Source organism: Mustela nigripes, chromosome 2 (assembly GCF_022355385.1).
Source record: "Mustela nigripes isolate SB6536 chromosome 2, MUSNIG.SB6536, whole genome shotgun sequence".
Classification (NCBI taxonomy): Eukaryota; Metazoa; Chordata; class Mammalia; order Carnivora; family Mustelidae; genus Mustela; species Mustela nigripes.
The window spans coordinates 218570466-218584402 of record NC_081558.1 but is presented as its reverse complement, the minus strand read 5'-3'; the positions used below and the strand labels follow the sequence as shown (position 1 = coordinate 218584402).

Here is a 13937-nt window from a genome sequence, read left to right as displayed (position 1 = left end):
TGAGTACAGAACTGGGATGCCTCCAGCTTTGCTCTTATTCAAGACTGCTCTGGCTATTCCGAGTCTGCTGAGTTCTATACAAATTTTAGCATTGTTTGTTCTATCTCTGTAAAAATGCTGTTGGTATTCCAATAGGGATTGCATTAAGGCGTAAACTGCTTTGAGTAAAGAAAACATACAGACAGCCAACAAACACATGAAAAAATGATCAACATCACTCCTCATCCAAACTATACTGAAATGTCACCTCACACCTGCCAGAATAGGTAAGATCAACCACACAAGAAACTACAGCTGTTGGCAAGATGTGGAGAAAGGGGAATCCCTTGTACTGTTGACGAGAAGGCAAACATGCAGCCACTGTGGAAAACAGTATGATGGAGGCTCCTCAAAGAAATTCAAATAGAACTACCCTATGATCCAGCAACAGCACTACTAGTGTTTACCCAAAGAATAAAAAAATACTAATTCAAAGGGATACATGCACCCGATGTTTATAGCAGCATTATATACATAGACAAATTACTGAAACAGCTCAAGTGGCCATTGACTAATGATGCATATAAAGAAGATGTGGTAGATTTACAATGGAATATCGAGTATGTACATTAAGTACAATGGAATACGAGCCATAAAAAGAATGAAATTTTGCCATTTGCAATGACACGGATAGAGCTAAAGAGTATAATACAAAGCAAAATAAGTCAGAGAAAAATACAATATAACTTCACTCACGTGGAGTTTAAAAAACAAAGCAAATGACCAAAGGGACACAAAAAGAGAGAGAGAGGCAAACCAAGAAAAGACTCTTTACTATAGAGAACAAACTGATGGTGACCAGAGGGAGGTGGGTGGGTGATGGAGGTTAGGAGTGCACTTGCAGTGATGACTACCAGGTGAGGCATTGAAGTAATCAACCACCACACAGTACACCTAAAACTATTATTATACTGTTGTTAAGTAACTAGAATGTAACTAAAAATTTTTTAAAAGAGGGGCGCCTGGGTGGCTCATTGTTTTGGGCTGCTGCCTTCGGCTCGGGTCATGATCTCAGGGTCCTGGGATCGAGCCCCGCATGGGGCTCCCTGCTCCGCAGGGAGCCTGCTTCCCTCTCTCTCTCTCTCTCTCTCTCTGCCTGCCTCTCTGCCTACTTGTGATCTCTGTCTGTCATATAAATAAATAAAATCTTAAAAAAAAAATTTTTTTTAAAGAATAAAAATGCAAAAATCCTCAACAAAATAATGACAAACTGAATCCAGCAGTATATAAAACGGATGACCCACCTTGACCAACTGGAATTTATCCAAGAAATGCAAGGTTGGTTCAACATACAAACATCAATTGGTATAATGCAGAACAGTAAGAAAATGAAGCACAAAAAAGACATTATCATCTCAACAGAAGCAGAAAAAGCATCTGACAAACCCACATTTTTATGATAAAAACACTCATTAGAATAAAAATAGAAGGGACCCTCCCCAAACTGACAAAGGACATCTCAAAAACCCACAGCTGACAACATACTTAATGGTGAAATACTGAAAACTTTTCCCCCCATGATCAGGACCAAGATTAGGATGATCACCCTTCCCAGAACAATGCAACATTGTAACACAGGTTATAATCAAGGCAATTACAAAAGAAACAGAAATGAAAGGCAACCATATTAGAAATATGAAGAAGGAAAATTATCTATTTATGCAGTTTATATGATGTCATGCATAGAAACTCCTCAGGAATCCACTAAAAACCTATTATAACTAATAAATTCCATACTCCTGGACTAGAAGACTTATATCATTAAGATGGCAACACTCTCGGGGCACCTGGGTGGCTCAGTGGGTTAAATAAAGCCTCTGCTTTCAGCTCAGGTCATGATCCCAGAGTCCTGGGATCAAGCCCCGCATCGGGCTCTCTGCTCGCCAGGGAGCCTGCTTCCCCTCCCTCTCTCTGCCTGCCTCTCTGCCTGCTTGTGATCTCTGTCTGTCAAATAAATAAATAAAATCTTAAAAAAAAAAAAAAAAAAGATGGCAACACTCTCAAATTGATCTACATAGTCAATGCAATCCCTATCAAAATTCTAGCTGTCTTTCAGGGATGATAATCCTAAAAATCATAAGCTGGAGGACTCACACTTCCCAATTTCAAGATTCACAATTCAGCAGGAAGACAAACAATCCAATAAAAAAAAAAAAACGGTCAAAAGATCTGAATAGACATTTCTCCAAAGACGACATGCAAATAGCCAGTAAGCACATAAAGAGGGGAGCAACAGCAGCCGTTATTAAGGAAATGCTAATACCACAATGAGATACCACTTCACATCCACTAGAATGGTTATAATCAAAAAACTGGAAAATGACAAGTGTGGGTGAAGGTACGAAGAAATTGGGACCCTCATACATTGTTGGTGAGAATGTAAAAAGGTGCAACATCTTTGGAAAACAGTTTGGCAGTTACTCAAAATGTTAAACATACAGTTATTATATGACCCCGAAATTCCACTCCTAAGTATATACACAAAAGAACTGAAAATATGTATGTACATAAACTTATATATGACTTTTCATAGCACATTATTCATAATAGCCAAAAAAGTAGAAACAATCCAAATGTCTACCTACTGATGAATGGAGAACTAAAATGTGATATCTACACAATGTAATACCATTCAGCCATTAAAATGAAGTGCTGATACACAACAGAACAGGGATGAACCCTGATAATATTGCACTAAGTAAAAGAATCCAGACATTTAAGGCCACATATTTATGATTCCATTTATATGAAATGTCCCTAATAGGCAAATCCTTAGAGACAGAAAGAAGATTAATGGTTGCCAGGGACTGGGACTGGGGCAGGGAGGAATGGGGAGTCACTGTTAATAGGTATGAGGTTTCTTTTTAAGGTAATGAAAATATTCTGGAATTATATAGCAATAATTGTTACACGATCTTGTAAATAAACCAAATCCAATGAATCAGAAACTTTAAAAGGGTGAATTTTATGGCATGCAAATTATATCTCCCCCCCAAAAATTAAGTAAATTTAAAGAATTTTTAAAATAAAAGTGAAAACAAAATAGTTCTAGAAAAAAAAAATAGGGAGTATCTAGTACCAGCTGATCTGCAACAAATAAATTTCGAAAGAAGGGAAAGGTCAGAAATGTCAGAGCAATGAGAAGCAAAAAATGGACAAAGTTGTGAATAAATGTAAATGAACACTAATGGTACATTAAATAACAACACTGTTAATATTAATATTTCATTTAGTTTTAAAAAAGCTTATAGAATTGAAGTGCACAATAATAAGCACAATAAAGCTGGACAGGGGAATGGAGTTCAAGTATTCTATGACACTAGGCTCTCTGCATGCTCCAGAAGGCAGGTATAACTGCATTATCTGGGTAAGTTAATAACACATTATCTAATTTACATGGTAACCATGAAAGTAAAGAAAAATAAACTGTAACTGCCAACACAGTGAAGAGAGAAGAAAAGTAGAATGATTTTTAAAAATCATAATACGGTTTTAAAATAAGAAAAGAGAGAAAAATAAACACAGAACATGTGGGATAAGAAAAATAAATAAGAGTATAGAATTAAATAGATTACTAATTATACTCAACATAAATGAGTTCAATGTTAGAAGACAAAAATTATCAGACTAAATGAAAAACAATCTAATTGATTATTCTGCAAGATACATACCTAAAGTTTAAGAAAACAGTAAGGTTCAAAGTAAGATGATAAAAAACAAAGATATCATGCAACTATGAGCCTACAGCAATCTGTAATGTCTATCTTTGCACTGGTATATGACACCATAGGCAAAGATTCATTACTAGAGATAAAGAAAACCACTGTTAATAACTAAAGTCTCAGTTCTTCAAGAAGACATAACAATTTTATATTCTCGTGACCTAATAGCATGGACTCAAAATATATACATAAAAATTGGCAGAACTTCAAAGAGAAATAAGACAAATCTATAATCATAATGAAATTGGGTAATTATCTCAGTAATTGATGTAACAACCAGACCCAAAAATACTAAGAAAACAGAGAGGTGACAAGTATGTTATAAGTTAGCTGAATGGAATGTATACAACACTGAACCTAATTCTTTTCAAGCACACAGGAATGTGTGAGAAAACTTGTAGTCCATATTCTGGGTCATAAAGCACATCAGCAAATTTCAAAGAATTTGGGGGCAACACAACTGTGCTGGAAAAGAATAAGAAAATATGCATATGTTTGAAAAATTTTAATGTTCTTCTAAATTTAAATTTACATTTAAACATTTAAATTTAAAAAAATTTAAATGTTCTTCTAAATGACCTATAAATTTTAAAAATCTTACTGGAAATTAGAAAATATAACTGCCTTAGTCTCCTTGGGCTACTATACCAAAATACCATAGACTGAGGGGCTTAACCAACGGACATTTATTTCTCACAGTTCCAGGGGCTGGGAAGTCCGAGATCAGAATGCCAGCATGGCAGAGCTCTGGTCAGGGGCCTCTTCCTGGCTTGCGAATAGCTGTCTTCCCGCTGTATCCCCGCTGTATCCCCACGTGGCAAGGAGAAAGAGAAAAAGAGCAAGTTCTCTGGTCTCTTCTAATAAGGTACTAATCCTATCACACTCATGACCTCATCTAAACCTAATTATCTCCCAAAAGCTCCATCTCCAATACCATCATCCTGGGGGCTAGGGCTTCAACATACGAATTTGAGAGGGGCACAATTCAGTGTACAGTATATACTAAACAACAAGGAAAATACCTCAAATCAAATTCTGTATAATGCAGCAAAAGCATTATTTTATAAGGAAATGTATCACCTTAAATACACATATTAGTAGGAGGAAAAAGCTGCAAATTAATAAACCAAGTACTCATCTCAAATTGAAGACAAAACAGCTACGGAATAGGAAAATTATGTGGCAGTTTCATTCAGAGACCTGGATGCAAAAATCTCAAGCAAAATTAGTCACTGAAATCTAATTGATATATTCTAAGAATAAGCTAATATGTTATGTTTATACAGTGGTCGTCTTTGGGTGACAGAATTATAGATTTTTATTTTGCTTTTGATACCATTCTTTATTTCACAAATTTTCTAAATACTCTATGAATCAGGAAAAATATATTTTTTTAAGATTTTATTTATTTATCAGAGAGAGAGAGGGGGAGAGAGCGAGCACAGGCAGACAGAATGGCAGGCAGAGGCAGAGGGAGAAGCAGGCTCCCTGCCGAGCAAGGAGCCCAATGTGGGACTCGATCCCAGGACGCTGGGATCATGACCTGAGCCGAAGGCAGCTGCTTAACCAACTGAGCCACCCAGGCGTCCCAGGAAAAATATTTTTAAATTAGTAATTTTTTGATCTCTCATACTTATGAAGTCAACTAGTTTATAAATGGCAAGAAGTAGCTCGGAAAAGCCATTTCATCTGAGTAATCACAAGACTACAAGACCTTGTGTGTCTCAGTGTCTCTATTTGGCTGAGAACAAAGAAGAAGGGTGGATAGGAGTAGAAGTGGATTCACAAAGACAGGGATGTGATAAGAGCAATTCGTAGGCTTTCTGCCCAGGCACTAAGGGAGCGATCTCATACACAAATGTGTCTATAAATAGAATCCATACTGAACTTCAATGAATAATTTAAAAGCACTTTGCAAACAGGGTTAAAAAAATAGGAACCTAAATGCTCAAAAATCAATAGTTCTGTCCTATCCCAACCTGGTGAGTTACACAAACAGATGTTTGAGCTTTATACCATTTTTTAAGAACAGTGGAAGCTGGGGGACGCCTGGGTGGCTCAGTCAGTTAAACATCCTACTGCTCTTGGTTTTGGCTCAGATTGTGATCTCAGGGCTGTGAGACTGAGCCCTGCACTGGGCTCTGCGGTCACCATTGAGTCGGCTTGAGCTTCTCTCCCTCTCCCTCTTCCCCTCCCCACACTTGCACAATCTCTCTGAAATAGACTAAATAAAGACAATCTTAAAAAAAGAAAGAAAGAAAAGAAACATTGGAACCTGGATGGTTAAGTATCAAAAGGTTTAACAACATCTACAAGCTCTGACCTATTAATTCTGCCTTCAGAAACTTACTCTTCATAAGTTATCAGTGATACACACAATGATTTTAGTATAGGTTATTGATTATTGATCAAAGCATTATTTATGATGATAAATATTTTAAAGCAGCATAAGTGTCTAGCTGTCAGGGAAGTGGTTCTGTCAACTGGGACACCCACTATAAAGTACGCAAACATTTAAAATAGTATTTTCAGGAGCGCCTGGGTGGCTCAGTTGTTAAGCGTCTGCCTTTGGCTCAGGTCATGATCCCAGGGTCCTGACATCAAGCCCCACATGGGGCTCCCCGCTCGGCAGGGAGCCTGCTTCTCTCGCTCCCTCTGCCTGTTGCTCCCCCTATTTGTACTCTGTGTCAAATAAAGAATCTTTAAATAAAATAAAATCATATTTTAAAAGAATATGATATGACACAAGAAGTTCTCACTATGTAGTACAAAGAAAGCTGTTCACAAAACATTACGGAATGAATCCCAACTTAGGATATGCATATTATACCACATACAAAGGTAGAAAACCACAATGGCTATTCTTTTTTTTTTTTAAAGATTTTATTTATTTATCAGAGAGAGGGAGAGAGAGCGACCACAGGCAGACAGAATGGCAGGCAGAAGCAGAGGGAGAAGCAGGCTCCCCGCCGAGCAAGGAGCCCGATGTGGGACTTGATCCCAGGACGCTGGGATCATGACCCGAGCCGAAGGCAGCTGCCCAACCAATTGAGCCACCCAGGCGTCCCCACAATGGCTATTCTTGTATGTATTGTTGTATGTATTCTTGTATATAAGATTATGAATGTTTATTTTGTCCTTTATACTCCTTGCTTGCTTCAATTTTTCTACACAAAACATTTGTGTCACTTTTAAAAATAGGAAAAACACTTTAAAAACTGATTATGTCAACTAGATTAAAATATCCTTCATCAGTGCAAATCTACTTCTACTGAGGGTAAATTGGAGGTCAGTAAAGAACTGATACATTCGTTTTCTATAACTATGTAATAAACTATCAGAAACTGAGCAACTTAAAATTTACATTTATTATCTCACGGATTCTGTGAATTAAAAGTCTGAGCAGGCTTACCTAGGTTCCCTGCCTAGGGTCTCACAAGGCTGCGGTCATGGTGCTGGCCAGGCTATGTTCTCATCAGAAGACTCAGCTGGGGAAGAATTCACTCCTAAGCTCCACTGGGTTATTGGCAGAGGTTGTTTCCTTGCCGTATAACCGAGGGCCCCTGCTTCTTACTGGCTATCCCTGAAGGCCACCCTCGGCTTCTAGAAATCACCTGAGGTTCTTGCCATGTGGGCTTCCCCCACATAGCTGCTTACGCAAGCCAGCAAAGAGAGCCTCTAAATGAGTTTCTAACAAAACGAAATTTCATATTAATGTAACATAATCAAGGAAGTGACACCCTATTACTTTTGCCCTATTCTATTGGTTAGAACAAGTCCTACTTCAATAGGAAAAGATTATACAAAGGTGTGAATCACGGGGATCATGGTGAGGCCATCTTCATACCGTCTGTTCACTATATCCGTCTCCCAAGGCAGAGCCCAGGCAAAGGAGGGAAACATGTGCTTGGATCTGAAGGTTCTTCTGATCCACTGACTACCCATAAACAAAACTGAACCCTGCTCTCTCTGCACCGCTGGGCAGAACAGGACTGCAGGATGTGAAGGGAGAGTCCGCCACGAGCCAGAGCTAACACAGAGGATTTAAGCAGGGAGGTGGGAACTGTGCCAGCCTTGAAGGACAGTTAAGACTTAGATCCCCCGAAAGGAATAAGAAAAGGAGGCTTTTTCTTTATGATAAGGAAAGGTAGAGAGACAGGAGGTGGGTCCTGAGGAGAGTAAGGAGGATGGTTGTTCGGAACAAGTATGAACCAACACACTGTTAGCTTCACGTTGTCGTCAGTCCCCTGAGGACCAACATACCTGCAGACCTTGCACACCTGTAAGTCTTCAAACAAGGCCTACAGAGGAACACGGGCTGAGTTTTGGCTAACGAGGCAGAACGGACATCAAGCTCCATAGTTTGGTAAATATTACTACTATCTGTCCGAGCTTCTGGGACATGGAAGGCTCCACCTCCCTGCTCCATTTGAAACTGAGTATGGCTGGGATGACTCCTCCTGGCCAACGAAATGTGAGAAGAACGGAACTGCAACCCTTCAGAAGTGTAACTGCAGTGCTCGCTTCAGCAGCACATATACTAAGCGTAAGAAACTCCATGTTCCAAAAGGGTCCAGATCCAGAGCATTTAAGAATCAATTTTGCCAAACTTCCAAGGAACAAAAATCCCTCCCTTTCAGAAGCCAATACAGGGAAGACGAAGCATCACCATGATGCCACATTGGAATAAGGGCAATACAAGAAAAGATTATTAGTCAATACTTCTCATGAAAATATATGCCAAAACCATAAATGAAATATTACCATATTGGATCCAATAATAATTTTTTTTAAAGATTTTTTTCTTTATTTATCTGACAGAGATCCCAAGTAGGCAGAGAGGCAGGCAGAGAGAGAGGAGGAAGCAGGCTCCCTGCAGAGCAGAAAGCCCGATGTGGGGCTCGATCCCAGGACCCTGAGATCATGACCTGAGCTGAAGGCAGAGGCCCAACCCACTGAGCCACCCAGGTGCCCCCCAATAATAATTTTTAAAATAGTCTGTCATGACAAAGTACAGTTTATCCCAAGAAATCAATGATGGTTTAAAATTAAAAATTAAAATATTTCATTTCAGTCACAATTTATTTTATTCAAAGATTTTATTTATTTATTTGACAGAGAGAGAGAGAGAGGGAGAACACAAGCAGGGGTAGCAGCAGCAGAGGGAAAGAGAGAAGCAGGCTCCCAGCTGAGCAGGGAATCCAATGCAGGAGCCAATCCCAGGACCCCGGGATCATAACCTGAGCCGAAGGCAGACGCTTAATTGTCTGAGCCACCCAGGCACCCCCTCAGTCATAATTTAGAGAAAAAAACATAAAATCATCTAAATAGGTAAAGAAAATCATTTGTTAACATTCAAACTCTATTAATGTTTTTTTTTAAATCTTTTACCGAACTATTAGCAGAGGAGACAGACCATCTTTAACCTAATGAAAGGAATCTACTAAAAAACAATAGCAAACTTCGTATTTAAGGCTCTAAAAGTATTACCTTCAAAGTGTAAAACAGTATTAGCATAGCCTTATCAAAATTTCTATGCAACTTTGTCTAGTGTCCAAACAACAGAAATAAGACAAATAATAAATAGGCTTAAAGGCTAGGAAGGAAGAAATGAAATTATCATTATTTACATGGAGAAATCAGAAACAGATCCACATATCTGTAAAGTTTTGTGTTTCAAAGGAAGCACTGCAGATCATTGGGGTAAGGATGGTATTCAATAAATAGTGATAAAGCAGTACAATGGGTTATGCATTTGGAAAAGTTCTAAAATTGTATCTCTACATCACACCTCACACAAAAAATAAGTCCCAAGTAGAATATAAAAAACAAATATCCAATTTTTTAAAGATGAGGATATCCTATAACTTTGGGGTAACAAAGAATTTCTTAAATAAAACTCAATAACCACAAACCATAAAGAAAAGATTGATAAATCCAACTGCATTAAAATGAAATATCGGGGGCGCCTGGGTGGCTCAGTGGGTTAAAGCCTCTGCCTTCGGCTCGGGTCATGATCCCAGGATCCTGGGATCAAGCCCCGAATCGGGCTCTCTGCTCAGCAGGGAGCCTGCTTCTTCCTCTCTCTCTGCCTGCCTCTCTGCCTACTTGTGATCTCTGTCTGTCAAATAAATAAATAAAATCTTTAAAATGAAACATCGGTTCGTCAAAACAGCATTTTTAAACGGCTAAAAAAAAATAGTGCACAAATAGAATCCAGAATATATAAATGACTTCTAAAAAGCTATAAAAAGGACAACCCAGGTAACAAATGGACAAACAATACATGAAAACAATTTACAGAAGAGGAAACCCATGTGGCCATTAAATGGATAAAAAAAATCTTCACACTTACTAGTAAGTAACCTAAGTTGACTAACAACAATTAAAACATCTGAAGATACAAGAGACTAGAGAGGCTGTGAAGAAACAAACCCTTGGAAAATACTTTGACAACAGCTCTGAGGCAGGAATTGGCCCATTCTACGAGCCCCGCAATCGCACTGGTGCATGCAGACCTGAGAGTGCCCAGCACAGAAGAAAGGTGAGCCAGCAGGAAGCGGCAGTAAGCAAGGGCAGAGACTGAACAGGCTGCGAGGTTAAAGACTTCAGGTGAGAGTTAGGCCGGGTAAGAGTATCAAACGCCAGTCCTGCCAGGAGATGAAACTAAGGATGAGAACCAGGATCACCTGAGGCCACCTCCCCGCAACAGCAGCTAAATCATCTTGTGTTCTACTGCCTATCTGATCAGGTTATTTCCTCTTCAAACTTTGCAAGCTAAAACTTTTGAGAGCAGCCCCAATTTGTATCAGGTTCCCATGGCTGCTCTAACAGACATCCACAAATTTAGTGGCTTAACACAATAGAAATTAATTATCTTTCAGTCCTGGAGATCAGAATTCAGACACAAGGTCTTACTGGGCTAAAATCAAGGTGTAGACAAGGCTGTGTTCCCTTCTAGAGGCTCTGGTGAGTATCCATTTTCTCACCTTTTCCTGCTTCTAGAGGCTGCCCACATTCCTTGGCTTGTAACCCCTCCCATCTTCTAAGCCAACAGTGGCAGGTGCTCTTCCTCATTTCCCATCACTCTGACACTAGCTCTTCGGCCTCCCTCTTCCATATTTAAGGACCATCATGATGAGTTTGGGCCCACCCAGGGAAATCCAGAATCTTGTTTTAAAATCGGCTGATTAGCAACTTTCATCCCAACTACTACCTTAAATTCTCTTTGCCCATTGAACATAACATAACCAGAGGTTCTGGGGATTTAGGATGTGGACAGCTTTGGGAGGCCATTTTTCTGCCTGCCACACCATCTCCAGTTGACTCTCCCCCACACCTCCTGAGTTCTAACACTTTCACAATGCCCTCCACCCCCTCGCCAACACACACTCTGTTCTCCAGTCACATCAACCCTCTGGTCTTTCTGTAATTAATTTTACACCCATCCATGCCCAAGTACAATTACAATTCACCCTTCAGGTCTCAACTCAAGGCCACCTCCTCTCGGAAGCCTTTCCTGAGTCCCAGCCTAAATGAATTACCTCGCTTCAACACACCAACGCAACTTTCTGTGTATCCCAATTGCAGCACTTAGTGTGGCCCCCTGTAACCATCACTGCACAAGTCCTTTTGTCAGTCCAAAGGGGAGTCCTTCCATGAAAAATACTGTGTTTCCTTCCCCCGTGAGTTTTCAAATCAGCACAGGGCCAGGCAAAGAGTGGGCACTCGGAGAGTATTTCTGAAGCTTGGAGGAGGCAGAAAGAAGCTGCCCGGGGTTTCCCTCAACAAAACAGGTTAGTCTTTCACAGAATAATAGGAGTTAAGTGTACAGCTGGTGAGGCCAAAGAATCAGCTCAGATGCCCAAAGCCAAACACCTTACAAATCACTGCTCAGTTTGATGCACAATTTACAATTACGTGGAAGAGTCGCGGTACCCATTATTTCTTATTACTAACCTGTGGGCCAATTCTAAAAGAACAAATAAAATTAACCTCAAGAGAATAAGGAATTTGTCTAAAGTGACTTACTAAGATGTCCTCAAAATTAAAGAAAAGAGAATAGATGGTGCTGCAACATGGCCAGAATGCCTGGCAACTGACAGCGGCCCAACAGCCCCGCCACGCACACAGAGGGTTCCAGTCCTCTCTGGGAACGCTGGAAAGCACCCACGTGTGAGGGCACTACAACTGACCTTGTTGATGGAAAAACAAACCGCCTCTATGTACAAATATGTGTATGTATTACAACAAAGGGTACATTTTTAAGAGGGTGGTTGTTCAGAAACAGGATCGCACTTAATTTCAGTGGTTTGGTACTTGAGGTCCACACTCCAGCAAGAAAATTCCCACACGCTGAGAAGACTGGGGAGCGGGAAAGGGACTGTGGAGTCGACACCGCTATCCACGTGACAAAGAGACAACACACGGCTTGAGTTTTTAAAAGATATGTTTCCATTCAGACTCTCAGAACCTCCCTGTTCGACTCTTCGACTTTTGTTTTTAATGTGTAAATTTTGAAAATGATTTTATTTTTTTATTTGAAATTCCATTAGTCAACCCACATTTGTTACCGGGGTTGTCCTTTTCATAGCTTTTTAGGGGTCACTTAGATATCCCTCCGATGCGCTCGGCAACTCGCCAGCGCGAACACAGAGCTCTCCCGCACGCGGGCGTAGGCCCAACCGGTCCCGCCGGCCAGGAAGGTCGCGGATCGGCCGGAGGACGCGTTCAGCACCATGGACAGGGCGGCGCGACTCGCGGCCACTAGGACCCTGAGCTCGGGGAGCCCGGCCGCCGCCCGGTCCCCCGTTTTCGTGACAGTGCCTCGGATGGGGCTGATTCCAACACAGAGAAGGTGTTTTTCCTTGTTTTGGCCCAAAGGACCAGCCTTCGCTAAAGGGATGTAGGATTCCCGTTGACCACGATCTGCTTCGGTGGTCACCGCCACAGTGGAGCCCCGAGGTCTCCGGAAGCAGGAAGGACTTCGCCAGGGACACGTGGCCGCCAGCCCGGGCACGGGCCCCACGGCCGGGAATGAAACCTCCCAACCGAAGCAGCCAGCCTTGAACGCGACCTCACAAGACCGCGGGCTCGCCGCCGCCCCCCAACAGGGAAAGACAACTTTCCTCAAACGTCTGGCACAATGAGCCCACGTGCGGACACTTTCCCGTAGTCACCTCAACCCTGCGACCCCAACGGTGTGCGCCTCCCCAGCCCTGAGTGTCCGCAAAGACGTGCGGGAACGTGGCACCCGAGGTCCAGCAGCGTCCGGGAGCAGCGCCGGCCACGGCGGCACCAGCCACAAGCCCGAGCCCCACACGGCGCCGGTGCGTCCCGCTCCAAGGCCCGCTCCTCCTCCGCCCGCCGGGCCTCGCCGGGACCGGGCGGCACCGAGGAAGCGGCCAAGCCCCGCGCGTCCCGGAGCACCTGCGGGGGCCGCGCGGCGTCCCGCACGAGCGACAGCCACAGCGCGGGCTCAGCGGCGCCGGAGGCCGTCCGTGGGCGGGGGCTCCGGCCGGGGTCCGAGTGCGGGCGCGGCCCGCAGCCAGCGGCTCCGGCTCCGGCGCGCCGCCCCTCCCCCGCCCGCGCCCCGGTCGCGCGAACAGACTCTTTGGCCCCAAACGCGTGTCTCTGAGACGAGGGAAGGAGACGCGCTGCTGCGGGGCAAGAAGGCCGGGGTCCCCTCCGCGGGGCCGACCCCACGCGCTTCCCCGGCCCGACCCGAGGAGCAGCACGCCCCCCCGAAGGCCGGGGCCCCGACGGACGGCGACGGCCCGCGCCCCGGGGCAGCCCGCACTGCGGGGTCCGCCCCCGTCCCGCCGGCGGGGCTCCGGCCGAGCCGCCCTCCCGCCGCCCCGGCAGGGTCGCGCGCGGTCCCCCACGCTCGCGGCGGCCGCGACCCATGGCCACGCCGCCTTGAGGACAGGCGGGAAGGGGAAGCCGACCCGAGCCGCGGAGGACGGGGCTGCGCGGACTCCCGGCTCGAGGCGCGACGGACACGCTCCAGCGCGGGACGACGGCGCGACAGGGGACCCCACGGCCGTCGCGGGGCGGGGCCGTCGCGGGCGGGACCCTCGCGGGGCGGGGCGGGACCCTCGCGGGGCGGCGGACGAGAGCCGGCCCGCACACGTGCTCGCAGGGCCCCGAGGTCGCCGCCCCGCCCGCCCCGCCCCC

The 13937-nt window shown here is 43.8% G+C and overlaps 1 protein-coding gene across 15 annotated transcripts in view; it reads right to left on the bottom strand.

Moving 5' to 3' along the window:
• Nucleotides 1-13937, bottom strand: part of PCBP3 (poly(rC) binding protein 3) — a 249670-nt gene that overhangs the window by 234967 nt on the left and 766 nt on the right. The window lies entirely within an intron of this gene.